The following is a 27,030-nucleotide window of genomic DNA, read 5'->3' as shown; positions in this document are numbered from 1 at the left end:
AAAGGTAGGCACTTTGCCAAAAAAGGGCCCGTTTTCACTGCGAAATTGCGGTGCGACCACGTTGCGTTATGCTCTGTTTCCTGTCGTAGGCAGTAGGCAGACCCAGGCAAGTGAGGTACCATTTTTTTGGGGAGACCTGGGGGAACGCGCGGTGTTTAGAAATTTGTTGATCCACGCAGATTCCAGAACTTTCCACCACAGAAATGTGAGGAAAATACGTTTTTTTGTTGTCAGTTTTTAGGTTTCGACCTGGCGAGGGCACCCTCCCAGGGCGAAAGCTTTTGAGTTACAGTATGGATGTTCGGACCGCCTCTGTTTCCCATTGGCTAGCTCCATAAATGGACGCTAGCCATTGGCAAACAGAGGCGTCCGTCATCCTGCGAGGCGACTCGTGGGCGTTTCTGGAGAATTTTTCTCATCCGGCCCCTTTTGTCACGTCAGTGCGGCGGTGGGTGGGGCTTATTTTTATGGGGCGGGGAGGTTTGTTTTGGTCATTTCTCCTCGAAGGCACGGCAACGAGGGACATCTGCCTGGCATCGGCTAGCAGGTAAGCGGCATATTTTACTCCCGTTTCAGCCCCCCCTCCAGCTGTCCGTGAGCCCGTCCCCCCTCCCTGAGCCCGTGTGTAAATGCGTCGTAAATGCTTGTCTTTGTCCAGTAGCCGCCGCCAAATTGTAGTTTTATTTCTATGTCAAGCGTATGTCACGGCCTTACAGCACTTGCTCTCGCTTTACGGCTTGCTGTGTAGCTCTGTTTGTGGCCGGGGCTTCTTCCCTCCTCCCTTTCTACGCTTCACCAAGTTGGCCGCCGGGGTAAGAATACGGAGCTGAGGGCCTGGATTAGGAAATCGGTTGCCATCCGCCTCCGTGAAACGGGCAGCGGGTTCAGAAAAGTGTGGCGGTCACTCAGGGTAGTACCGATAGAGTATTTAGATCGGGGGGGCCCTCTGAAAGAGCAGACTGACTGATAGATTTGAGTTCTTTCTGGGCTGAGAAATCACAAGTTAAGCTTAGGGACTATCATGTTGGGTAGGGTGCGCGAGACCACCGGTATACCGGAGGGCGCTTGGAGACCTTCTAGTTGGGTAGAATTTCAGTAAGTTCTCGCTTAGGAGATGGAGTCGAGCCATTCAAACTTGGAAGATTTCGTTCCGGAGCTCCACAATGCATGCATGAAAGTTAACATTTTCCGGTGGCTTGTAGACGAAGCCACATACACAATATATGGTAATGTGCTACCCGCTGTGGTATCAAGTTGATTGACAACGGCACTTTAGCATACGAATGTTGTATACTGGTTCCTAAGGTGGCGTACCTTGAGTTGTTACTCCCCCCTTTTAAAATTAGTCACTTTAAGCCAGTCCTAGATTTTCTCTCTCCTGCTCTGTCTCTCAGACTCTGTGTCTGTCTCTCCAGTTCTATCTCTCAGTCTCTCTCTCTCCGGCTCTGCCTCTCTCGGTGCAGTGTGTCTCGCTGCTCGGAGAGGCCGGGTCTGGCCTGACTCCAGCTTGGAATTCCAATGTACCATGGCGAGGGGGGGCAGTTTGGGGGCGCATGTGGGGGGGCTGGAAGTCATTCCATGTAATCTCATTTAAAAAGACATAAGCGAGCATGTGTCCGGCCTGGCCGCGCAGCGGAGGGACGGGGGGGGGGGCGCCCTCCCCATTCAGGCCATGACAGCCTCACAAGGGGCGGCGATTAATCCGGGCCGGTGTCAGGGGCTTACCTCCCCCTCCCCTCGGGGCCTGGAACAAACACCCCGCGGCCCGGGCCGGCTTCACACTCCCCCCTTTGTGCGGCTCCCAGGGGGGCTTGTACCCCGCTCCATGGACGACCACCCAGGCTGGGCGGGCGGGGAGCTCCGGGCAGAGGGGGCTGCCCTGGGAATGCCTGGATGAGAACTGCCCCTCTGCCCCCTCCCCGGGCACCGACAGCCACCTGCACACAACACAACGCAACACACTGCTGTGTGTGAGGGGGGTACGGGAAGGGGCAGCAGCACGGGGCAAGCACACGGGGACCCCCAGGGGGGTGGAAGTACCAGGACTCTGCCCCGCTGCCCCCTCCCCGGGCACCCAGGAGGCGCTGGCAGCCACCTACACACAACACAACACACTGCTGGGCTGTGTGTGAGGGGGGCAGAGGAGAGGCAGCACGGGGCAAACACGGGAGGCCTCGGGGGGGGAAGGGGATACCAGGACTCTGCCCTGTAGGCACTGCCCCGACCCTGCCACACTTCACTGCGAGAGCCGCGGACGGACAGACAGACACACACACACAGGCACACAACACAACACACTGCTGGGCTGTGTGTGAGGGGGCACCACTGGGTAAACAAGGGGACCCCCAGGGGGGTGGAAATACCAGGACTCTGCCCAGCAGGCACTGCCCCGACCGTGCCACACTTCACTGCGAGAGCCGCGGACGGGCAGACAAACAGACACACACAAGCACACACATAGACACAGAGTACACACACACAGACGGCAAGGAGACACAAACACGAGCACACACATTCATCTACGCAAAGGCAGACACACAAAGAGACACACAACCGTGCACACAGACAGACACACAAACATAAATGCACAAATAGGCACACACACAAACTCACACATACAATACCCACGTTCAACTACTGAAATACGACACACTCAAACACAAACATACAAAGAGGCACACAGACAACAGATAGCCATGCACAACTCCTCAAACGACAGAGTCACACACGCAGACAGACAGACACAGGGGGGCAGACGCGTTCGACTACTCAGAGACAGACAGGTGCACACAGAGTCACAGAGGACAGAAACACACAGACACACCGACACCCCAGACAGGTGCACACAGGCGAAGATTGTAGGATGCCTACACATCTGCACCAATAGGCGAACAGTCACACAAACACACTTCCTGCAGCGCACTGGAGCTGTGCCATTGTGCGGCTGCGACGTTTTCCGCACATTATGGAAGCGCTGCATTTGCCGCATAATTCGTCCTCTGCTCCACCATGGCAAGATTCGAACAAAAAACAAATCCGTTTCTATTTCACACACTTCAAACGTTACTAAAGTCGCAGTGACAACTGATGGCGGGCAGTGGAAGCCCCTCGTAAGGTTGTCTTCTCTCCTTTCTGAGGCTTGTTGCTGTGTTTGTGTGTTAAGACGAGCTGCAGACTATTGTTCCCAGACAGTCTTAACAAGGGTAAAAATGACAAAATGATGATGTCATGCTATCAGCAAATGCGTCGCATGACGCTGCACCATTTGCCTTTTCTTGCCTCATATTTCAGTCAACCCTGCTGCATAATGTGCCCCCCCTCCGATGCATAATTCCAGTGCCTTGAGGTTATGTCAGATAAAGCACCCAGCCGAGCCGTGGCTTAGCTGTTCATCCTTCCAATGTCGATACATTGAATATCATCGAGGTGGTTACTCGGTGAGGTGCTCTGGATTATGTAATGAGATCCGTACAATGACACAATCCAGACGGATTGGGCGTCTAGGCGCTACATTACGCTAATCTAGAAATGGTATTCAGCGACCAGGAGTCCTCAATGCGCCCAGCGCGTGTCCCAGCGCCTCTTGGCGCTTCGTTGTAGGTTTGCACTACGGACGGTGTGATTCTATGTGGTGTTTACTACTACGAGCCCGGCTGCTTCATAAAATGTTATTTAATGATTGTGGTTTAATTACACTAAAATACACATTGGTAAGCCATACCCTATCCATCCCTGGGCCCTAATAACACCTTACTGTAGCTAGCTGCCACCCTGAGCCAACCCTAAAAACGCCTTACTGCCCCTAAACACTTCCTATGAGTGACCCTTAAAACTCCCCACTCCCCGCACACTGCCCACGCATGAGGCCTACAATCTGCCCACTGCCCCTGCACACTGCCCCTCTCTGAACCCTAAAGGCACTTTTGTGCAGTTTTAAGAAGCACAAACTTGGCCACGGCAGTTGGAGCCCTTGGATTATATAATAGAGAGGAGGAGGCATGTTTTTTAGGCCCAGGGAGATTATGTGATTTTTTTTGTCAAGAATCACACAGTATACTGGCGCAAGGCGTTCAGCTGTGCTATTTGGCACCCCATTTGTAGGGTGATTAGATTGAGTGTATTTTACCGTTAAAGGACCTAGCACACTAGTGTAACCAGGTGCTGTATGTAGCACACGGACATACCAATAAAGGGAATTTAAAACTGCATAGCTGCGCTGCTCTAACTTTTCCAAAGGCGAAACCATTGCATTGTAAATGCTTGTTTAGCTTTGCAAGGGATTCTGGGTAACAGGACCTGGTGGGAAGCAGTTGAGTCACCCCATCCTGAATTCCCCTGGGTGTCCAGTTTTCAAAAATGTATAGGTTTGCTAGGTTTCCCTAGGTGCCGGCAGAGCTAGGGTTAAAAAACGAAAGGTAGGCTCTTTGCCAAAAAAGGGCCCGTTTTCACTGCGAAATTGCGGTGCGACCACGTTGCGTTTTGCACTGTTTCCTGTCGCAGGCACTAGGCAGACCCAGGCAAGTGAGGTACCATTTTTTTTGGGAGACCTGGGGGAACGCGGGGTTGGTGGAAATTTGTTGATCCACGCAGATTCCAGAACTTTCCACCACAGAAATGTGAGGAAAATGCGTTTTTTTGTCAATGTTTTAGCTTTCCAAGGGATTCTGGGTAACAGAATCTGGTGGGAGGCAGTTGAGTCACCCCATCCTGAATTCCCCTGGGTGTCTAGTTTTCACAAATGTATAGGTTTGCTAGGTTTCCCTAGGTGCCGGCAGAGCTAGGGTTCAAAAACGAAAGGTAGGCACTTTGCCAAAAAGGGCCCGTTTTCACTGCGAAATTGCGGTGCAACCACATTGTGTTTTGCGCTGTTTCCTGTGGCAGGCACTAGGCAGACCCAGGCAAGTGAGGTACCATTTTTTTCGGGAGACCTTGGGGAACTCGAGGTGTGTGGAAATTTGTTGATCCACGCAGATTCCAGAACTTTCCACCACAGAAATGTGAGGAAAATGCGTTTTTTTGTAAATTGTTTAGATTTGCAAGGGATTCTGGGTAACAGAACCTGGTGGGAGGTAGTTGAGTCACCCCATCCTAAATTCCCCTGGGTGTCTAATTTTCACAAATGTATAGGTTTGCTAGGTTTCCCTAGGTGCCGGCAGAGCTAGGGTTCAAAAACGAAAGGTAGGCACTTTGCCAAAAAAGGGCCAATTTTCACTGCGAAATTGCGGTGCGACCACATTGCGTTTTGCGCTGTTTCCTGTCGCAGGCACTAGGCAGACCCAGGCAAGTGAGGTACCATTTTTCTCGGGAGACCTGGGGGAACGCTGGGTGTTTGGAAATTTGTTGATTCACGCAGATTCCAGAACTTTCCACCACAGTAATGTGAGGAAAATGCGTATTTATCCCCAATTTTTTAGGTTTGCAAGGGTTTCTGGGTAACAGAACCTGGTGGGAGGCAGCCGAGTCACCACATCCTGAATTCCCCTGGGTGTATAGTTTTAAAAAATGTATAGGTTTGCTAGGTTTCCCTAGGTGCCGGCAGAGCTAGGGTTCAAAAACGAAAGGTAGGCTCTTTGCCAAAAAAGGGCCCGTTTTCACTGCGAAATTGCGGTGCGACCACGTTGCGTTTTACGCTGTTTCCTGTCGCAGGCATTAGGCAGACCCAGGTAAGTGAGGTACCATTTTTTGGGGGAGACCTGGGGGAACGCGCGGTAGGTAGAAATTTGTTGATCCACGCAGATTCCAGAACTTTCCACCACAGAAATGTGAGGAAAATGCATTTATTTTGTCAATTATTTAGCTTTGCAAGGGATTCTGGGTAACAGAACCTGGTGGGAAGCAGTTGAGTCACCCCATCCTGAATTCCCCTGGGTGTCTAGTTTTAAAAAATGTATAGGTTTGCTAGGTTTCCCTAGGTGCCGGCAGAGCTAGGGTTAAAAAACGAAAGGTAGGCTCTTTGCCAAAAAAGGGCCCGTTTTCACTGCAAAATTGCGGTGCGACCACGTTGCGGTTTGCGCTGTTTCCTGTTGCAGGCACTAGGCAGACCCAGGCAAGTGAGGTACCATTTTTTTGGGGAGACCTGGGGGAACGCGGGGTGCATGGAAATTTGTTGATCCACGCAGATTCCAGAACTTTCCACCACAGAAATGTGAGGAAAATGCGTATTTCCCCCCAATTTGTTAGGTTTGCAAGGGATTCTGGGTAACAGAACCTGGTGGGAGGCAGTCGAGTCACCCCATCCTGAATTCCCCTGGGTGTCTAGTTTTCAAAAATGTATAGGTTTGCTAGGTTTCCCAAGGTGCCGGCAGAGCTAGGGTTCAAAAACTACAGGTAGGCACTTTGCCAAAAAAGGGCCAGTATTGACTGCGAAATTGAGGTGCAACCACGTTGCGTTTTGCGCCGTTTCCTGTCGCAGGCACCAAGCCGACCCACACAAGTGAGGTACCGTTTTTATCGGGAGACTTAGGGTAAATCAGATTTGTAAATCAACTGGTATTACCTATTGAGTTTTTATGAATTTCTCCCTTCCTAATGAAAGACATTGTGTAAAAAAAAAATGTTTTTGAAAAATGACCAATAATTCTCATGCTAGTATGAGTATTGCCAAATTCGAAAATGGGCAAATATATACTGTTTCTAAACTCTATAATTACTACCCAATTCAGAAATACATAGGTGTCTTTCATACCGATTTTTCCATGTATACATTTTCCAAGAATAAGTGCTCTATACCCAGTAAATAATAAAATACCATTGCAAGTTGCTGCTCAGTTTTTGGCTCTGGGTTCGTCGGGTTCTTGGTGAAACTACAAGTCCTATAAATCCCCACAACCAGGAAGGTCAAACGGATGTAACAGTATATTGCTTTCAAAGAGCTGTCAAAATTACAAGAAGGTACAGGTGAAAACGTTTGAGACAAAAGTCTGTTTTTTTCAACTAATTTTCAATTATTCCAATATTTAACTGTTAGATTCTTTAAAGAAACCTTCATGGATTTAGACAAATGACCCCTTTCTAAATTCAGAATTTTGTCTACTTTTAGAAAATGTATAGCTTTTCAAGATCCATTATTGCTTTCAAACTCATTTCTACCATTAACTGGAAGGAGGTTGAAAGCTCTAAAAATAGCAAAAATAGGCTATGTCCCAGAAAAATGCCACAACTGTGTGAAAAATGTTGGTTCTCTGACAAAAGACTGTCATTCCCTAAAAGCTGAGAAAATGGAGATTTCAGCCCAACAAACCCTTTTTTGATAACATTTGCAGGGAAAAACCCAGAGGCTTTCATTTGCAGCCCGTTTTTCCCAATTTTCTGAAAAAACAAACATTTTACTGTATTTTGCTTAATTTCTGGGACCCCTGCAAGGGAATCCACAAACCCTGGGCACCTTTAGAATCCACATGATGTTGGAAGAAAAGAACGCAAATTTGGCGTGGATACCTTATGTGGTCAAAAAGTTACAGGGGCCTAAGCGTGCACTACCCCAAATCGCCAAAAAAAGGCTTAGCACAGGAGGGGAAAAGGCCTAGCAGCGAACGGGTTAAATACATTACACCCAGCCCCGTGGGTTGTCCATGGCTTACTTTGTGGGTGCCTTACATATACAAAAAGGGAAGGTTTAGGCATGGCAAGAAGTTTATCTTGCCAGTTCGAAATGGCAGTGTAAACTGCACACACAGGATCTGCAATGGCAGGCCAAAGCCATGGTTAGAGGGCTTTATAAGTGAGTAGCACAGAAAGTGCTGCAGGCCCACTAGCGGCATTCAATTTACATTCCCTGGGCACATAACGTGCACTTTACTAGGGACTTATAAGTAAATTAAATATGTAGATTGGGGCTGAGCCAATATTACCATGTGTAGGGGAGAGCACAAGCACTTTAGCACTGGTTCAGAGTTATAAAGGCAACAAAAACATGGTCAGAAAAGGGAAGAAGGTAGGCACATTTTTGGGGGGGAGGGGTAGACCACTCTAAGGCTATCAGGTTTAACATATCTCTTTCACAGCTTGGCCACAGTCCATTCCCTATGCTAACGCTGGGCACATTTGGTGCAGTGAGTGTTTACCCGCAATTTGCAGTACAGTAGCCTGCAAAATTACCACACCACTCTGGGATTTTGGAGTGCCCGATAAAGCATGAGTTATGCATTGTTTCCCCTATCTGAGGCATGCATAATCATAATGTGTGCTATTTGCCTCCAGGATTTGACCCTGTTTTTTTCTTGACTAAAGACTTGCCGGCAAGCACCTGCATTGGGGCAATAACAGTGCAGTCATTGCCCTGATTCCGCTGCAAACGGGGCACAAACGGGAGTCTGCACCCCAATTAGGATTAGCGGTGAAAATAGACTGAGGCCCTTACTGGAATAATAGAGCTAAAAACTAGCTGATGGTTATATGTGCCAATAATAACGGATGGCTACAAACCCATTGCTTTTTTATAAAATACTATTAGCGCATTTTATTGACTCAGACACAGCAGGTTGAAGGCTGCATATAGATGCACAGATCATCCGAACAGAAGTCTTCAGTGTTCAGATGGCTTTTACATGTTGTTTCAAAAATAGACTTCCTGCTTTAAAGCATTCAAGGAGGTGAATGTTTGTCCTTGGATGCAAGGATTATGCTGTGCCTGATCTCCTGCCACCCCACACAAATATCTGTGAGGGCCAGGTCATAGGGTCAATCCCAAAAACAAGAACACAGAAATAAATCACATAAGATATGACTGACATCACACATGTACCTAACCCAGTCTGTCCTCCACCTGCATGAAGGTATGTGGGGCCACCAAGTTAGTGGCCTACAAATGCCCTCCTGGGCAGCCCGACTAATGGCAGGTTGGGGGTGCATGCAGTGCCCCTGGTAGATCATCCCTGCATCATTCCAGATGGAGCAGTATGACTTTGTCATAGTTCATTGAGCTCACCATCCGAAGAAAACAGATCAAAGGGATTGTCAGGGACCTCAAGGTTCTTCACACTGTCCGAACAGTAAGAAAGGTGCTCAGGCTGTCGATAGAGTACCATAAGCTGGGCACAACACAGGAGCCTATAAATCAAGATACTGTTTGGTCAAGGTGCTGTTTATATAATGCCTCTGCCATAGGCATTCTGTGCATCCTTTGCTAAATTTGTCTCCAAGAATACATCAAACATTCGATCAAATGCAAACTTATTTAGTTTGGTCTTCTCTAACACTCATCAGGCTCCTTTTAATAAATTTTTAGAATTGGCATTTGTATTTACCCAAGATGGAATGCTAAGATGCTAGCATCTGTAGCATTTGGCTAACCACTGGTTCCATCATATCCATTCGTCCAGTAAGTTTGTATGTCACTACATCGACTCCTATTACATCTGGGTCATCACATCGCAGACACTACGTTGTGCAACATTACATCATGGAGGTAAGTTATTACATCATTTTAACATTACATCCAATGTTTTTTTCTTTAATTATTTTTTAAATAATTTTACTAAATTATATAATCTTATTTTTATACATAATATGTTTTCTTTATATATAAGTATTTACATACATGAACAAGGTCCAGGGGGACTGAAATGTGTAGGGTTTTGTTTGCCAACTCCCTGTTAGTCTTGAATAAAATACAACAGTATACCCGCTCATGAGTGCGACCCGTCTTTATTACGAGGAGTAACATTTTTCGAAAGATTGCAACGACATGGTCCTGCCGTGCGAGCAACACAACCAACGACAAAGAGCGCCGCAATCACTCAACATGCTTTGGGTCACGATGAAAAAAATTAATTAATAAAAAAATATATATATTTATGTATATATATTCACTGAAAAAAAACAAAGGTTTAAATAACATTATAGTTAGGTGAATATGTCAGTGAAATTAACTTTTTGAACAAAAACCCCCCAGAAATTCACCAGTTAAAGTTAACAGAGCAAGCTATAACTTACGCCCAACCATGCATTGGTTATTACCTCACATGTTAATTACATCACTCATGAGTCATGATGTATGAATGCTGTTTGTCACATAAAGTCTGCACTATTGACTTTGTCAATGAAGGATAAAAAGTGCCAAAAAAGAACTGCTTTAAGTACAGAATGGGTATAGGATATAAAGAATTGAATGTGAAAAACAGAGCCATGACTGGGCATGCTATCCAAATGTAAAAGAGTCCCTCATGTATTCCATTGGAAGCACATTCTGAAAGGGTGGAACGGTATACCAACTAGCCAATAAAATTAGGTGAGACTTATACTCATCTGGAGCCAAAGCCCATTATATGTCATTATAAATCACTGGCAACAACATGTCTTGCAAACTTGTGTTGTGTAGCAAGACCTAAAACGGAAATGCTTATTACTTTTTATTTGTTTTATTTTTAACAGAGTCTCATTATCATGAAAAAAGATTTCTCAGGGTAACAACCTTGCTAATATTGGAAATTCGATTTCACTGGATAACCTTGGAAAGGGAGAGTTACTTGAGCTCTGAGTGGATTGAATAAAGAAAAGAAAAGGGGCACAAACTGCGGACCGATGAAAATCTCTGATGATAGAAACAGAAGAATAAAATAATTACTTTCCGTAACACTCATAGACGCAATTTAGGGGTCGGCAGGGGTGACAGCCACGATAGCAGCGTTTGCTTTCTGCAGCTCTCAGTGAGAATATAAAACATACAAACAAATTTAGCAGTGCAATGTAAGCTGTCCTGAAAAAATACACATTTTTAAAACGAGAATTTAAACTATTCTTTAAACAAACTTTAAAATGACAACTTGTTGAAAACATTTTCATTTCTCACCTTAGTATTACCTATTGTTTGAAAGAAACGTTGGGAAAGACTTTTGACTTTCTGAACTCCAGAAGGTGTGTTTTGTGTGTGCCCCAATCGATAATTTTTTACTTGCCCCTTTAGACTTTCTCATCATAGTTCTTTTCTTGTTTGATAAGCTTGAGTAAGTCAAACAGTGCTGTTTGCTAAGAGAGGTAATACAAAGCACATACCACCTGGCACGGGTGGGTAGTTTCAAGTTAAGAATTTGGTGTCAGTTGGTAAACAGTAGTGTTACTTTATTGTAAAAGCAAAGAAAAGGTTAGTAGTGGTTCCTCAGAGAGAGGCAAACTATATCTATACTTGTATTTCATGGGCACCGACAATAGCAGCTCACATGGTCATGAATATAACTGGTGGAATGGGCCCAAGGTTTAACCAAATATTCAACTGATTAATGTTTAACTTTTCATACAGCAACATTCCCATGATACAAAAGTGGCTGTAGAATGTTTGTGTAGGAGATGGGATCCCTACACGCTTTATTGAGGTGTGAGTTGACTAAAAATCATTTTAATTTAACTGTGCGCTTGGCTCAGTGAGTTGTAATATTTGGACTGCACTTTTATAAGGTTTTAGTATATTGCTGCCCTGGTTAATCTTTGATTTAGAAGTTAAATGCGTGCCAAAGGAGTCGATGCTGTGCTCCAGGTTCATGTGTGTTAAGTATGATTGTTTTTTTTAAAGTTATGTCCAATTAAGTGGAAAGTACAGGAGAATATACGCTCAGAAAATCAACCCTTGACCAGGAAGTAGCTGGTGGTTTCTTAATTCAAATGCCTTACATTCCATCGTATAGTTACTGTTGGCAATTAAAGCAAGTGCTATCATTTTGATGCATGGATAGTGAAGTATTCATTCATTGATGGGAAGGTAAATTGATACTCTTTATACAAATAGCTGTTGCCACCTTGCATTGTTACTGGCAAACCTAACTGTGGAAATGTGACGTTGACGTAGGTGCAAGGGATGCTACAAGCACCATTGCAACACACTTGGATACAGGCACACGGGGAAGGGTTGTGCCTTTATCAGTTGATCCCCGTTTGTGGGTGAGTTCTGAACTTTGAAGAGGACTCCCTGTAGGACATGGGTTATCGTGGAATTTGGGAAGAAATGTACGTTCAATCAGTCAATCAATCAGCAAATTTGTATAGCGCGCTACTCACCCGCTAGGGTCTCAAGGCGCTGGGGGGAGGGGGAGATGCTACTGCTCGAACAGCCAGGTCTTAAGTTGTTTCCTGAAGGAGAGATGGTCCTGGGTCAGCCATAGGTGGGTGGGGAGGGAGTTCCATGTCTTGGCCGCCAGGTAGGAGAAGGATCTTCCTCCGGCGGTGGTTCTGTGGATTTGTGGGACGGTGGTGAGGGCGAGGCTGGCGGATCGGAGCTGGCGGGTGGGTGTGTAGAATGTGAGGCGGCTGTAGAGGTATTTGGGATCCATGTCATGGAGAGCCTTGTGTGCGTGGGTGAGGAGTCTGAACGTGATCCTCTTGCTGACGGGGAGCCAGTGCAGGTCTCTCAGATGGGCAGAAGTGTGGCTCAATGGTTAGAGCGGCAGACCCTGATGCAGGTCTAGCCCGGGACCAGGGTTCAATTCCCCGCCTCGGCGGGCCTTGGGCTCAAAATTCCACGGACCTGATAATTCTCGCCTCGGTGCCTATTCCAATCATGGAGTCCCACTCTGCAACACTGGGCAATAGCTTGCTTAATCTCCACAACGGCCCCCACAACGCTAAGGATGCCTGGCCTCCACCTTGGGGGTGCCCAGGAGTGGACACCTCACAGGGAAAGCCAGGATGGGCTCCACAGCGGTATTCGTACAAGCGCCTTGAGACCCTTGCGGGTGAGTAGTGCGCTATACAAGTATCAATTTACATTTACAGAGATGCGGCCGTGACGGGGGATGTCCAGGATGAGTCGTGCGGAAGCGTTCTGTATGTGCTGGATTCTTTTCTGGAGTTTGGCTGTGGTTCCAGCGTAGAGGGTGTTCTCGTAGTCCAGTCGGCTGGTGACGAGGGCCTGGGTGACCATCTTCCTGGTTTCGGTGGGGATCCACCGGAAGATCTTTCGGAGCATGCGCAGGGTGCTGAAACAGGATGACGAGACGGCGTTGACTTGCTTGGTCATCGTGAGGGAGGAGTCCAGGATGAAGCCCAGGTTACGTGCATGGTCCGTTGGCTTGGGGGCGGTGCCCAGTGCAGGGGGCCACCAGGAGTCGTCCCAGGCAGAGAGGGATGGTCCCAGGATGAGGACTTCCGTCTTGTTTGAGTTCAGTTTCAGACGCTGTATGCAAGAGAAATAGCACCAGTGGTGGAGGGTGACCTCAGCGCTGTTACATCTACTTTCGTTTGAATTGCTTTACACCACACCTGGCAATGCTGCACACTTAAGTACCCTGTGCTACTACATACCGTGGATCCTATACTGCCTAATTCATGGATGCTTCAAAATCTACATGTCTGTTAAACCTCTTAGATACCCTGAAGCCTCACCCCACTCAGACCCTGTACCCCACTGAGGTTCACCACATCTGTGCCTGAAGTGTACATATCTTAAACTCTAATCGACCTCATCCTGAGGGATCTCAAACTGCTCCCCATTCACCCCCCTTGGTCATACCTCCTGGACGATGTGTTGTCACATCCCTTGTATGCTGTACCACTCCCCATCCATGGAATGGTTCCTGTCCCTCGACTTAGAAATAGCCCTGCACCTATCATCGGGCACTGCAGTGCTCCCCATAACCTTGCATTGAACCTCATCAGAACCTGCACTGCTCCACCACTGACCCTGCCTTGCTCCACTCACCAGACTCTGAATTGCTTCACACCTGGATTTCTACTGCCCCACACTAAGCCATGCAGTGCTAAGGAATGGCTTCAGAGGCCATGTAGGCTTCCAAAACCTGAATGAGAACAATAACGTGCCCCTTGTGTAGACCACGACGAATACTAATTGAATGCAAAAAGTTGCGAGCTTGTCAAAATTCTTCAGGCACTAGCAACACCCAGCTAACAATGGTTTAGGGATTTTATTGTGGGTAGGAAAACACGTTGTTAATAGGTTTTCTGATTTAGAGTTTAGTTGAGTGGTGGATCAAGTAGAGGAAGAATAATTGGGTTGTTTTAATAATGTGAGTAACTCTACAAGTTACTGCAGTCCCTCTGGCTATAGAGACGAAGAAGCAGTATTTGAGTAACTTTAGAAAAAGAAGATATGTGATAGCACATTCTGATCAATTAAGTTTGGAATTACAACAACATTTCTTGATAAGAAGATGACAAATCCTACAATTGCTACAACTCCTAATCATTATATCATAAGCAGATTTCAGAAAAAGGCCTAAGGGGGTAGCAGAAGTCTGGGTCATCTCCTCAGCAGTGTATCCAGGCCTGGTGACTCAGTGGACAAATGCATTCTCTGCATGGATCTGTGTTTGACCTAGGTACAAATGCAGGCAGGCTCACTTTAAATGTCATCCTTCGAGGTCCTTAAAATGAGTATCATTGATGCTGGGTATTATTAAATATCTATCACCTGTCAGTAGCTCCAAGAGACTCTTCTGAGGTGAACATGCAGTCTAGAAATGAGACTATGTTATATTTCAAGGGCAGCACCCACATTTTATAACAATGTACGAAAGAAGAGGCATCCTAGAAGGAAAAATAACCCATTCCCAGGGACCCCTCCACAATGCTGCTGTAGGCGGGTCGTGAAGCAGTGCTTTGGGCCCCTGGGGCAAGTTAGTCCATGCTAGACCAGAGGTGGATATAGCCCGAGCAGTGCCATATTATTAGGGGAATTTAAGTAGTCAAACTTAGTTCTCTCTTAGTGGTAGCCACAGTCTGCAGAAAAATTGCTACAGCTATTGATTTGTCTAACCAAAGCATCTCAGAAAGCTTTTCGTAATGATTTGTCTGATCACAGGGATGTGGCTGTGACAAGATTACTCCAGGCCCTACTCAATGTTAGTCTAGCATATTGAGTGGTGCCTGGCGCTCCTAAATACAAAGGGGGGAAGCTAATAGAGCAGACATTTCTCTATGTTAGAGGACTGCAATAGTTTCTTCTACGAAGAACAGGAGACGTAGAAGATTGGAGACACGTGCAGGGAGGTTTTTTTTCCAGGTAACTGGGTTACATTTGGTGGTAATGTAGCCCAACATACACATTTCGTAAGATGGCATATTAAGACAGTGTATATTTGCTTATGAGAAATTGCAATTCATAAAAGGATTTCATGAGTACTCCTAGTTAAACTGCAAGAACTGCAGCTTCCTTGTAATACTCAAAAGACCTTTGTGAACCCCCCAAAATTTGCCAATCTACTCCAAAAATAGGGGAACCTATGGAGGTGGACTTGTGATTTTCTTCTTGGCCGTGAAATAATAAATCAGCTATAATTCAGCACTGAGAAATTTTACTTCTCATACAGCATCATCAGATTTTCTCATTCTTACACACAAACTTCAGGATGGTGCTGATGAGGGTGTTAGTAGCCACGGCATCTTGAGGTGGGCGTAGCTTTTGACGTGGAAGTGTGCAGGGCAGTTAAGTCCGGGCCCGGAACGCTGAGGGTGGCAGCGGTGGCAAAGTCCTGCTGGGTCCTCTGGTCAGGGGTGGGACAAGGGGCCCAGGAGGGCCCTCAGGCTTGAGACTTAAGTGGGTGGACCAGGAGCCAGATTGGAAGCAGCCACAAGCTTATCTAATACAGTATTGAGGCACACCTCAACAGCGAGTCCCAGGATTCTATTGCACCCAACGCACGGGCAGAGAGGGGGCGGAGGCGGTGAGCCCTTCCTCTCCTGGCTAGAGCATGTAAAAGCGCACTTCAAACCCCGCCGCTTGGGAAGACTCAACAGTGGGACTCAACAGTGGGACTTCGAGTACCAGGTTTCTTTTGCACCAAACACATAGGTCAAGAGGGGGCTGTGGGATTGATTAATAGAGAGCTGGAAATTGTAGAGGAGAGACTATGGTGGGAGAAAATGTTTCAATTCCTTCAGGCATAGTGATAGTACTGAGGGCAGTGTGATCATGTTCATAATTTAAAAAAAAAGTAACATTTCCTGCCTCACTGAACATTAAATAGGCAATGAGTATTGATGGCAGACATACCAATCATCAAATGGCTGTAAAGGTAATAGCTGAGGTGAAAGGGGCCGCTGTGGGGAAAACTGTGTCAATAAAATAACATAGGAGCAAGCTTCACGGTGGAGAGCACGACAGCTCTAATCAGCCCCTCTGTGACAATGTATTGGTAGTGTAATGTCAGCAATCATGATGTATTAGTGTAGCGCTAGGACCATGCAGGCTGGGTCGGAAGCAGGGAGGTAGTAGACAGGAAGTGGAATGTAGGGGTCAGTAGGGGTTGAAGGAAGTAGAAGGTGAGAGTGTTGCAGGGAGCTCCGACAGATATGCATGTGAAGTAAAAATAAAGAAGAGCTTCATTCCTGTTTTCCAGCATCTGTCCTTATTCAGTCACGACAACTGGCAACCAGGGTGGTCGATGTCCATGATCTCACCATTCCTACAGTGCTGCTGTCCGCAGTCTGTGCCTGCTGTGCACCGTCTCCACGTCTTCATTGCTCTGTGCTACCGACACCACTTTGATTCCTCCTGGCAGCAGGAGTCCACCCTGCTTTTCGCCTGGCGGAAGCTTAACTGCAACGTACTGGCTCCCTCTCACTCATTCACAGGTACCACTTTGTTCATCACTTCATGTTGTCCCTCGTGGCCACAGGAAAACGCTCTGCCCCCGCACCAGAAGATTCGGGTGCACATGCACCAGTGAGAGTCCAGCCTATCTACACACTGTCCCGCTGGCCGGTCTGCTTCACCTGCTGTATCAGAGTAAGCTGGTCTCCCTCTTCTGTCTTCCTCAATGGGATCCATTGCACTCCTGAAGCCTTGTGACACTGTGTCTTTGCCGAGCGGCCATTTTAAAGTCAGACAGATCATTCAGGAACCTTGTTTTTACCCCGGCAGCCATCTTAGAATCAGGTGCCCATACTACTGGCAGCCTCTGCATATACCTGGGGACAGTTAATGTATGTATTTGTATGTATGTATGTATGTATTTATTTACTTGATTAAGCGCAACTGCCACCCAAAGGGTACCCTGGCGCTGAGACTGCGTCCGTGCTGCAACAGGTCTATCATTACATTTTCCTAGGGAACAAGAACGTTTTCAGGTCCTTTTTAAAAGAGGGGAGATCCTGTGTACTCCTCAATGTCAACGGGAGTGAGTTCCAAAGTGTAGCGGCCGTAAAGCCAAACGCCCGGCCGCCCATCCTCACTCTATTTATCCTCGGGACCGTCACTAAGAACGCCGAGGAAGATCTTAATGATCTAGTAGCGCAGTACCAGGAAAACAGGTTTTGGATCGGCGTTGGCCCCTGTCCATGCAGGGCCTTGAAAACAAGACAAGCTGACTTGAACAATATTCTCTGCTGGACAGGTAGCCAATGGAGATCAGCCAGTGCTCCCGTGGAAGAGGCAGATCGAGGACGCGCTAGAGCCAGCTTAGCCGCCATATTTTGTATCCTCTGTAGTTTTAAAATTAGAAGTTTTGGGGCCCCCAGAAGTAGTGCGTTGCAGTAATCTAACCGGCTAAGGATAGAACTGCGCACTACTTCTGTTCTAGCATTTTCAGGGAGAAGCGGTAAAATCTTGCGTAAGGCCCGAAGTAGGCCCATGCAAGTCGCTACTGTTCTGTTCACCGACGCATCAAGCTGCAGGTTGGATTCAAATAGAACTCCCAAATTCCGGACCGACTTTGCTGCCTCCACCGTGCCAGGAATAGATGCAGGCCAGAAGTCGTCCGGGAGCGGGCGCGGTGTACGATCTAAGGAGCAGTGGACCACTTCCGTTTTTAGGCTATTAAATTGTAGCGAGTTCGCACCCAGCCACTCGGCCGTAGCCGACATACAGCGATGAAATGTGTCCATTGATACTGCCTTAGTGCCCTCGAATGAAAAGATCAACTGAGTGTCGTCGGCATAGTTGATGACCGATATGCCGAATGACTTTATCAAGGCGACCAGAGGTTGAAGGTACAAGTTAAATAGGATAGGGCTGATCGCCGATCCCTGGGGGACACCTTGTTCCACGCGATGCGTGGCAGATTGGTAAGGTGGAAACGCCACTGCCAGTTAACACATGCACAATGTGTGTTTACCTAAAAAGATACAATGAACTGAAAAAAACACCCCTGCTGAACATCGTTGGAGCATATACAAAGTCACATGTCATCCTCACTTGATACATCGCGAAATGCACAACTGGGACCAGCGATTCCTGGTGTCTCCTTACTACGCGGTCTGGAGCGTTTGACTCTCATATCTGGCAGCGGCATGGCTTCCCGTTGGCAAGAATAGCTGGAAGCCTTCATGAACTGGTCGCAAGTCACCAACCCAGATCAGCAACTCATTGCCCTGCAAAACTTGATAGGGAAAGATGCTGGTCAAATCATCAAAGTACTTCTGGCGGCTGTTTCTACGTCCTGTCAAGATGTGAGAGACTCATTAAACAGGAAGTTTCTCCACAAACAAAACTTAGATTATGAACGCTACACTTTCAAACTAACCTCTCAGGAAAAGGATGAACCCATGGGAGGCTACATTATGCATCTCAAACGCTTAATCCGATATTGAGAATTCGACAACTTCACTACTGGGGATGCCCTCCACCTACAAATCAATATATATGAGTTTCACAAATCCATGTTGAAACTTTATGGCCACATTTTCTCCAGCGAACGGATGAGGCCAGACCCTGGAAAAAATCACAGCCCCCGAAAAAGTCACATCATTAACTGACGCTCCTTTTCCATTGAGCCAGCTATTATACCACATAAAGGATTATGCCACAATCATCTATCTTTTACAAGAAGCAAGGTCAACCCTTTCGATAGTCTGTACACTGTGAGCAAGCAGTCACCGGAATCAAAATGGCTGTAGGATCAGCCATCAACCTGGCATACTTCAATCCTGACAGGAAGACCAAAATCACTGTAGATGCCAGTCCAGTGGGACTCAGAGCTATTCTTATCCAATATAAAAACGAAGGTGACCAACAGCACATTGTAGCATAAGCCAGCCGCAGCTTGACAGACACCAAGGGCCAGATGTAGGTAGGCTTTTACCGGGTGGTAACGGCCGAATTCGGCCGTTACCACCCGGTAAAAGCAATTTGACATGTAGGTCCCTGTAATTTACAGACTCGGTAAATTTACCGGTAGGTAAATTTACCGAGTATGTAAAATACCGAGTCGGTATCATTACTGATTCCGGACAATTGGTATGTAGGTGGGACTCTTCTGAGTCCCACAAGCAGTACAACATCGGTATTTTACCATCAAATACTACTTGATGGTAAAATACCGTTTCTGGTGTGCATGCACATGTGTGCATGCACACCTATGCCATATGACAGGCAGACCTGCCCTTAGGGCAGGTATGCCTGCCACATGGCACCCGAGCCTCTTTTGGGGGTGCCAGAGGGTGTCAAAGTGACACCCCCTGCACCCTTGTGACAGTCGGTAATTTCCGATGTGGTAAATACCGACCGGTATATGCCCAATCAATCCTATGGGCTTCAAAGCCCATAGGAATGCATGGGCATTGACTGGTCGGTATTTACCACATCGGAAATTACCGACTGTTTCCGATTCGGTAATTGCACATCTGCAATTACCTACATCTCGGTATTTTTATTTTCCGACCTCTTAAATACCGAGTCGGTATGACTCGGTATTTAAGAGGTCGGTAAATAAAAATTACCTACATCTGGCCCTAAGTGAGCATACTCACAGCCAGAAAAAGAAAGCCTGACAGTCGTCTGGCCCTGTGAGCATTTCCATATCTTTTTCTATGGGAAGTACTTTGTTCTTATTACGGATCACAAACCATATTTGGCAATGCTCAAGCAAAGATGCCACCTAGGATTGAGCGCTGGGATATTTTCCTTCAAGAAGAATACACGTATATCATTGTCCACAAGCCAGAAAAGGCTGAAAACCCAGCTCACTACATGTCGAGACATCCTAGAATATACAAAAAACAGAAGAGGGACCCTGAAACCTAAACAGGATAAAGGGAAGGGGAACAACCCACCAGGGCAAAGTAAGTACCAAACAACATGAAAAGGGGAGTCCCCAATTATAAAAAGGACAAGAAAGTTCCAAATATAAGTCAAAACGCCCACAGAACAGCTGAATATTTTTCAAATTTTTATTTTTATTTTTATTCGCATAAAGATATATCACATTTAATAAGTAAATCACAATCCAAAATTCATTTAGTCATCATATATATAAAATTTCATTTTGTCTGGTTAACATACATAAAGAAGCAGAACATCAGCCAAGGGACACAAAAAACACTAAAAAATCATGCGGAATTCACTCATTCATTCAATCAACCACTGACTCATTCCCAAGCAGTGCAAACATTCAAACTCGAACAAAACAACATTTTATCAGGCGTGCAAGAGAAGCGCCGACGCGCGTTTCGGAACAAAGGCAATTGAGAATTCCTTCATCAGGGCGCATAAATAGGATTACATAATCAGCACGGTCTTTAATGATCCGAAGTATATGAAGACCCAATTTAAAATGTGTCCTAATCCTAGTCAGGGCTGGCAAAGCATATCTGTGGGCGAGAATAATAATATAACCATGATAGTACACTGATATTTTCAGAGGAAACATACAAAGGTATGTTTTTATCCTTAAATATCTCTCTTCCCTCTATTTCTCTTTATGCTCTTGATTCCCTTTATTTTAATGGATTCTTTTGATTTTTCATTTCGTTTGGTGATGGTTTCGGGCACAGCGATACTGCTTCTATTCTAAAGGTCTATAAGGTATTGATTAATATTCTACTCTATTTTTTCCTATCACGAAGGGTGTGAGTGCATGTCTGTAAGAATGCGTGTCTGCACACTGCCTTGCTCACATTTGTGACCTTTGTATCTTACCTCTAAAAATATCAGTGTACTATCATGGTTATATTATTTTTCTCGCCCACAGATATGCTTTGCCAGCCCTGACTAGGATTAGGACACATTTTAAATTGTGTCTTCATATACTTCGGATCATTAAAGACCGTGCTGATTATGTAATCCTATTTATGCGCCCTGATGAAGGAATTCTCAATTGCCTTTGTTCCGAAACGCGCGCGGCGCTTCTCTTGCACGCCTGATAAAATGTTGTTTTGTTCGAGTTTGAATGTTTGCGCTGCTTGGGAATGAGTCAGTGGTTGATTGAATGAATGATTGAATTGTGCATGATTTTTTAGTGTTTTTTGTGTCCCTTGGCTGATGTTCTGCTTCTTTATGTATGTTAACCAGACAAAATGAAATTTTATATATAAGATGACTAAATGAATTTTGGATTGTGATTTACTTATTAAATGTGATATATTTTTATGCGAATAAAAATAAAAATTTGAAAAATATTCAGCTGTTCTGTGGGCGTTTTGACTTATATTTGGAACTTTCTTGTCCTTTTTATAATTGGGGACTCCCCTTTTCATGTTGTTTGAGATATCCTAGAATGTCATCAAAGACGAAACACTGGCTGATGCATACATTCATTTCGCCATTGATTAAGCAAGACCACCTGCTCTTCCACTGGAAGCAATCACAGAAGCCAAGGCTAAAGATGCTATGCTCCAAGACAGAATACGTTGCCTTCAAACAAACTCATGGAGAAACCTCAATGAAACGTATCATGACAAAGGAATTAACTCACATGATCTGGCTTCCTTCCGACATGTCAAAGATGAACGTGTAACTAACGACAACGGATTGCTACTACGAGATAAACGGATTGTCATACCACAACTGTTATGACAGGGCATCATTAATTTGTCGCATGAAGGGTACAGGGGCATAGTGACCACCAAAAGGGCGATACAGGAATGAGTCTGGTTTCCCTCTCTCGATCAAATGGTTGAAACCACACTTCGGGACTGTCCTTAATGCCAAGTGGTAGAGCAAGAAAAACCATGCCCCCCCCATTGCAGATGTCCGATTTGCCAGATGGCTTGTGGCAACATGTAGCCATTAACTTCTTTGGCCCCTTAAAATCTGGCAAGTACATCATCTTCATAATGAATGAGTACTCAGGATTCCCCATAGCACAATAAGTACCTTCAACTAGAGCAACCATCAACATACCAGTCCTGGATGAGGCCTTTTCAGTGTGGGGCATCCCAAAGTAGTTAACCTGACAATGGTCTTCCATTTAATGGACATAACTTTGCAGAATTTGCAAGCCACCTCAACTTAAAACACACAAAAGTCTCCCACATGTGGCCTCAAGCCAATGGGATGGTAGAGAGGTTTATGGCAACTGTTTGACCTGGCACCATTGGCGTGGGTTTCCCCTGTATTTTTGCCTTTGCCTCCTTTGTTTTTGCTGTGTTGGATTTTGTTTTTGCTGGTCTAGATGCTTTTGGCACTTTGCCACTGCTGTTCAGTGCCAAAGTGCAAGTGCTCCATTTGTAAATTATTAGTATGGATTAGTGATTCCCTGATTGGCATATTTGATTTACTAGTAAGTCCCTAGTACAGTGCACTGCGTGTGCCCAGGGCCTATAAATCAAATGCTGCTCGTGGGCCTGCAGCACTGATTGTGCCACCCGCATAGGCAGCCTGTAAATGTATCTCAGGCCTGCCATTGCAGAGCCTGTGTCCAGTCTTGTACTGCCATGTCGACTTGGTAAGTGCACCCACTTGCCAGGCCCTAACTGGCCTATTTCTTACATGTTAGTCACCCCTAAGGTAGGCTCCCGGTACCCCTGTGGGCAGGGTGCAGTGTATGTGAAAGGTAGGACATGCCTTGGTGTGTGTGGCATGTCCTGATAGTGAAATACTGCCAATTTCGTTTTCCAATATTGCTAGGCTACCTGTTCCCATAGGATAGAATAGGGAGTTTGCGTATAACATCTTATAAACATAATTACCCCTGGGAACAAGGTAGGAAAATAAAGTTTAGTATGCCTGAACTCAGAATGTTAAAATGCATCTTTTAGTGGAGGTCATTTTTACATTCTGTGTTTGAAAATATCACTTTTAAAAAGTAGGTATTTTCTTGCTTAGCCATCCAGTGTGCCTCTGCTAGGATGTGTATTGACTGTCTGGCTTTGGAATGACAGGGGCTGGGGAAGATCAGTGGCTCCAAAGTGTCTGGATGATTCAGGGCTGGGCTGAATAGACCTGGGCTGCATTTAGAGTAGGGGGAGGCGATGTCCTTTCAACTGAATGGGCCTCATCTGCCTGACACAATGCTGTCTCCACCTCCTGCCAGAAAGCTGCACCAGAGAGGACATTACTGGTTTTGACTGAGCAATGGGCTTCTCTGCCACCAGAGAACACATGATTTTTCTGTATAAAAAGAGGGGCCCTGACATTTAGATCACTTTTGGACTGCTAGGGGAACCTCTGCCAAGGAGAAGAGCTGGAGAAACTGGAGGAGGAGTACTGCCCCTTTGCCGTGTGCTGTCTGGGGTTAGCCTGCAGTGGATGTTTCTGCCCAGGAGAGGATGTCTGTGTGTATCCTGCTTGCAAAGTGTCTCCAGGGGCTTGAAGTGGAGGTTGCCCCCTGTTCAAGAGGTCTCAGAAACAGCAAAGACCTCACCTAGCTTCAGGGCACCGTCTCTGGAACCGCTGGTTTCAGTTGCCACAGAAGAAAAGGGTAACCGATTCTGTGAAAGAGTCTGTTGCAGGAGTCCATCTCCTGAAGGCATTGGAGACAGCACACCCTTGTTTGGCAAAGCTACCCTAGTCTCACTGACTCCGTTAACGAGCCGCTGCTTGCACCGCATCCACTGGGCATCGCACTCCTCACTGCTTTGCTACACTCTGCTCTGACGTCATCAACTCCGTCCCTGCCCGACTCAAACATCAACTGGCTATGTCGCCGCATCCTGACCTGCATGCATCACATCAAGAACCATCTCACTCTGCAACGCAAGCCTTGGTCTCACCGACTCTATCAACAAGCTGCTGCCTGGACCAAGTCGCGAGGACACCGCACGCTGCAACGCTTCCATCTCACCTCGCAACCTCGATGGTAGCCCCGGACTGGCTTTTACCATCGTGTCTGCCGCAACAACAAAAGATACTGTCTCCAAATCCGTTGGCGCTTTTGCTAACTCTTACTGACGCGGTTGGCTGGAATTGATAGATAGTTGTATTCAGTATTGAGGTAGCCCCGGACGGAGCTACTGAGTTGTAGGAACTGTATTTTCACGTTTTCCTACAATTAAAAGTTTATTTTGCACAGTAACTATTTTCAAGAGGATTGTATGTTCAATATTTGTTGTTTTTAGTCTTGTTGGTTTAGATAAAGATTACTTATTTTTCCAAACTGGTGTGGTGTCCATTTGTAGTGTTTTTACTGTGTTACTGTGTGCATGCACAAATACTTTACACACTGCCTCTGAGATAAGCCTGTCTGCTCATGCCAAGCTACCAAGGGGGTGAGGAGAGGTTATTTTAGAAGTGTATCCCCTTACCCTGACTAGGAAGAAGGGTCACTACTTGGACAAAGGTGCCAACATCTGCCAGCTAGAGACCCCAATTTCTAACAACAACATTAAAAAAAACATATAAAACTGATACCTCTTGACAGACTGACTCGTGAAAATGACTTGCCCGCAGGTCAATTCCTCTTACATAACTCAATCATAAGATCACTAATGTCGGCTTGGGTGGATATAAACACTGAACCACAAATGCATCTGCTGATTCAATACCTATGAGTACTAGGGATTGGAAGCCGCATTATACATTGGCTGACAGAAGCTTTACTAACTCACACTCTCCAACCTTTGACATCCTTGTGCATGCTGTGGGAGGGGGACGGGGAGGCCCATGGACATATGGGGACTGGAACATAATTCTGTCCAGCTCTACGGAGTTCCCATGAAACGTCAAATATCGTGTCATACAGATATACATTACACACAGGGCATACCTGTCACCAGATAAATTGAACAAATACTTCCAGCTAACTAACTTGGCGTGCCCTCATTGTAACCAGGTAGGCGCTGATTTTCTCCACATGAGGTGGTCCTGCCCTGTGCTGCAAATGCACTGGCAGGATGTAACAGCGGCTCTACTGGTTTACACTGGTCGACCCCAATTACATACGTGGCAAGAGTGTATACTGGGAATATTCCCCAGATCCAAGAAACATAAAGCCACCTCAAGATTCATAGATTTTGGACTCATAGTTGCTAAAAGGTTAATCACCAGAAGATGGAAAAACAGGCAACCTCCAACCCTGCACAACTGGAAATGCTCGCTTGTGGTATGGGCTCAGGCAGAAAACATCGCTCTACACCGGGAGGAGATAGCTGGCTTGCATAAATCCCCCATTACACAATGCTGGGACATGATATTGTCAGAGCTGCACTATGCGGACCAAGAATCAGAGGAAAATAACTCACAAAACAGTGAAGAGGGCAGACAGGACAAAGATACTTTAACGGTTTACAATCCAGGTCTCATACGCACTGCTGCGAAATGACCCTATATGAGAGAGTTGTGCAAGGGCAACCCAGGGACGCGGACAAACACAAATCTCAATATAGATTGTTTTGTGGAGATGGGACATGGGGATTGGGGTTGGACATCCTCATGACACAATCGTTAACAATGGACCAGATTGATTTATGTGTGTTGGGTTGTTGCTATGCATTGTACCAAACTGTGTAATATTGGCCACACAGGTTCAGCGCAAACTGCAGTTGACATGTCGCCATATATGTTTGTCATGAGCGTGTGATGTTTAAGAATATGTGAAACCTTTTATGATTTCCGTTAAACACACATTTATTTTGCAATCATACATTCATCAGGAACCGTGAAACTCACTTAGCATAATTAATATCCTCAAACTATCATGCCTTTGTTTTTCTTTATCTAAAGCTGTCTGCCAGTTGTAATTTATCATATATCCTGTAATGTGTAACACGTGGACATTGTATCAATAATACTAAAAAGGCAAATAAAGAAAATAAAAAATTAAAAATATTAAATTAAAGAAAACCATATAAAATGGCAGAACTAACCAGGCGAAAAATTTGGCTTGCCTGAATGAAGTAATACAAGCGGTCTTTCACTGGATGAAAGTTAACCACCTAAAACATAATTTGGAAAAAATAGAAATCATGCCACCAGGGAAATATGAGGACATATTAGCAAGAATCTCGTTAAAATTATTGCCGTTTTAGCCGCAGGAAACTGCTGCTAAAGCTGCGATAATGGGCTTGATTATATGCGCAACAGAATTCCAATAGAAGCCCAGGTTAGATGTCCTGCACATCTAACCTGGGCTTCTATTGGAATTCTATAGCGCATATTATAAAGACCATTATTGCCTCATTAGCAGCAGTTTCCTGCCGCTAAAATTGCCATAATTTTAACAAGCTTCTTGCTAATATGGCCCCTAATACCTTCTCCCCCAGCCTATGGAGGTCCACAGACAGACCCCCCCCCCCCCCCAACACAGTGACGGTAGTAAAAATACTGGGTGTCATATTCGACTCAGCACTTTCCTTTCGCCTGCAATCCCTAGCTTTGGCTGGGTCATGTTTTTTTCTGATAAAATCATTTAAAAGTTTTTTGATCGTCTCCCCTGCACGGCTAGGAAAATAATTGCAGTATCCCCAATCACCTCCAGACTTAATTACTGCAACAGCCTCTATGCAGGAACTAATAAAATGGTCTTGAACAAATTACAGATGGTGCAACATGCAGTCGCTCGATTGGTATTAAAATGGCCTAGAAACTCATCAGCTGCCCTTAAAGCACTTCACTTGCTGCCCATCCATAAAACAGTCCTGTTAAAGATCTTAATAATTACTTTCAGAACTTTTAATTCCCCCACCTTCAGGCCAGGTTTGCTCACTGTGTGACACACCACACACACAGGTCGTCCAATGCAAATCTTTTGAAGCCCCCTGTTTTCAGGTATATCACAAAGGGTGGGAATTCTATAGCGGTACTTGGGACCAAAGCTTGGAATCTGCTCCCCCACCACCTGCATTTCATTCAAACTGAGACCCTCCTCGGAAAGGATCTTAAAACCTGGATTTTTTCTGCCCTTGACGCTCTATGTAGATCATTCATCTGAACTTCCTCGTTCTAGTTGTTTTGCCCGTTAGGGATCCGCACAGCGCCATGATGCTCCTCGG

At 45.8% G+C, this 27,030-nt stretch overlaps 1 long non-coding RNA gene across 2 annotated transcripts in view; it reads left to right on the top strand.

The window, feature by feature from the left end:
• The first annotated feature begins 9,232 nt into the window (after nt 1–9,232).
• Nucleotides 9,233–27,030, top strand: part of LOC144821832 (uncharacterized) — a 323,067-nt gene continuing 305,269 nt past the window's right edge. For both annotated transcript variants that reach the window (XR_013608462.1, XR_013608461.1), the window contains exon 1: nt 9,233–9,406. This is a non-coding gene — a long non-coding RNA (uncharacterized LOC144821832). The remainder of the gene's footprint in view (nt 9,407–27,030) is intronic.

This window comes from Lissotriton helveticus, chromosome 2_2, assembly GCF_964261635.1.
Source record: "Lissotriton helveticus chromosome 2_2, aLisHel1.1, whole genome shotgun sequence".
In the NCBI taxonomy this organism is placed as follows: Eukaryota; Metazoa; Chordata; class Amphibia; order Caudata; family Salamandridae; genus Lissotriton; species Lissotriton helveticus.
Note: the sequence above shows the minus strand (reverse complement) of the source record. Positions and strands in the feature narration are given on the sequence as shown.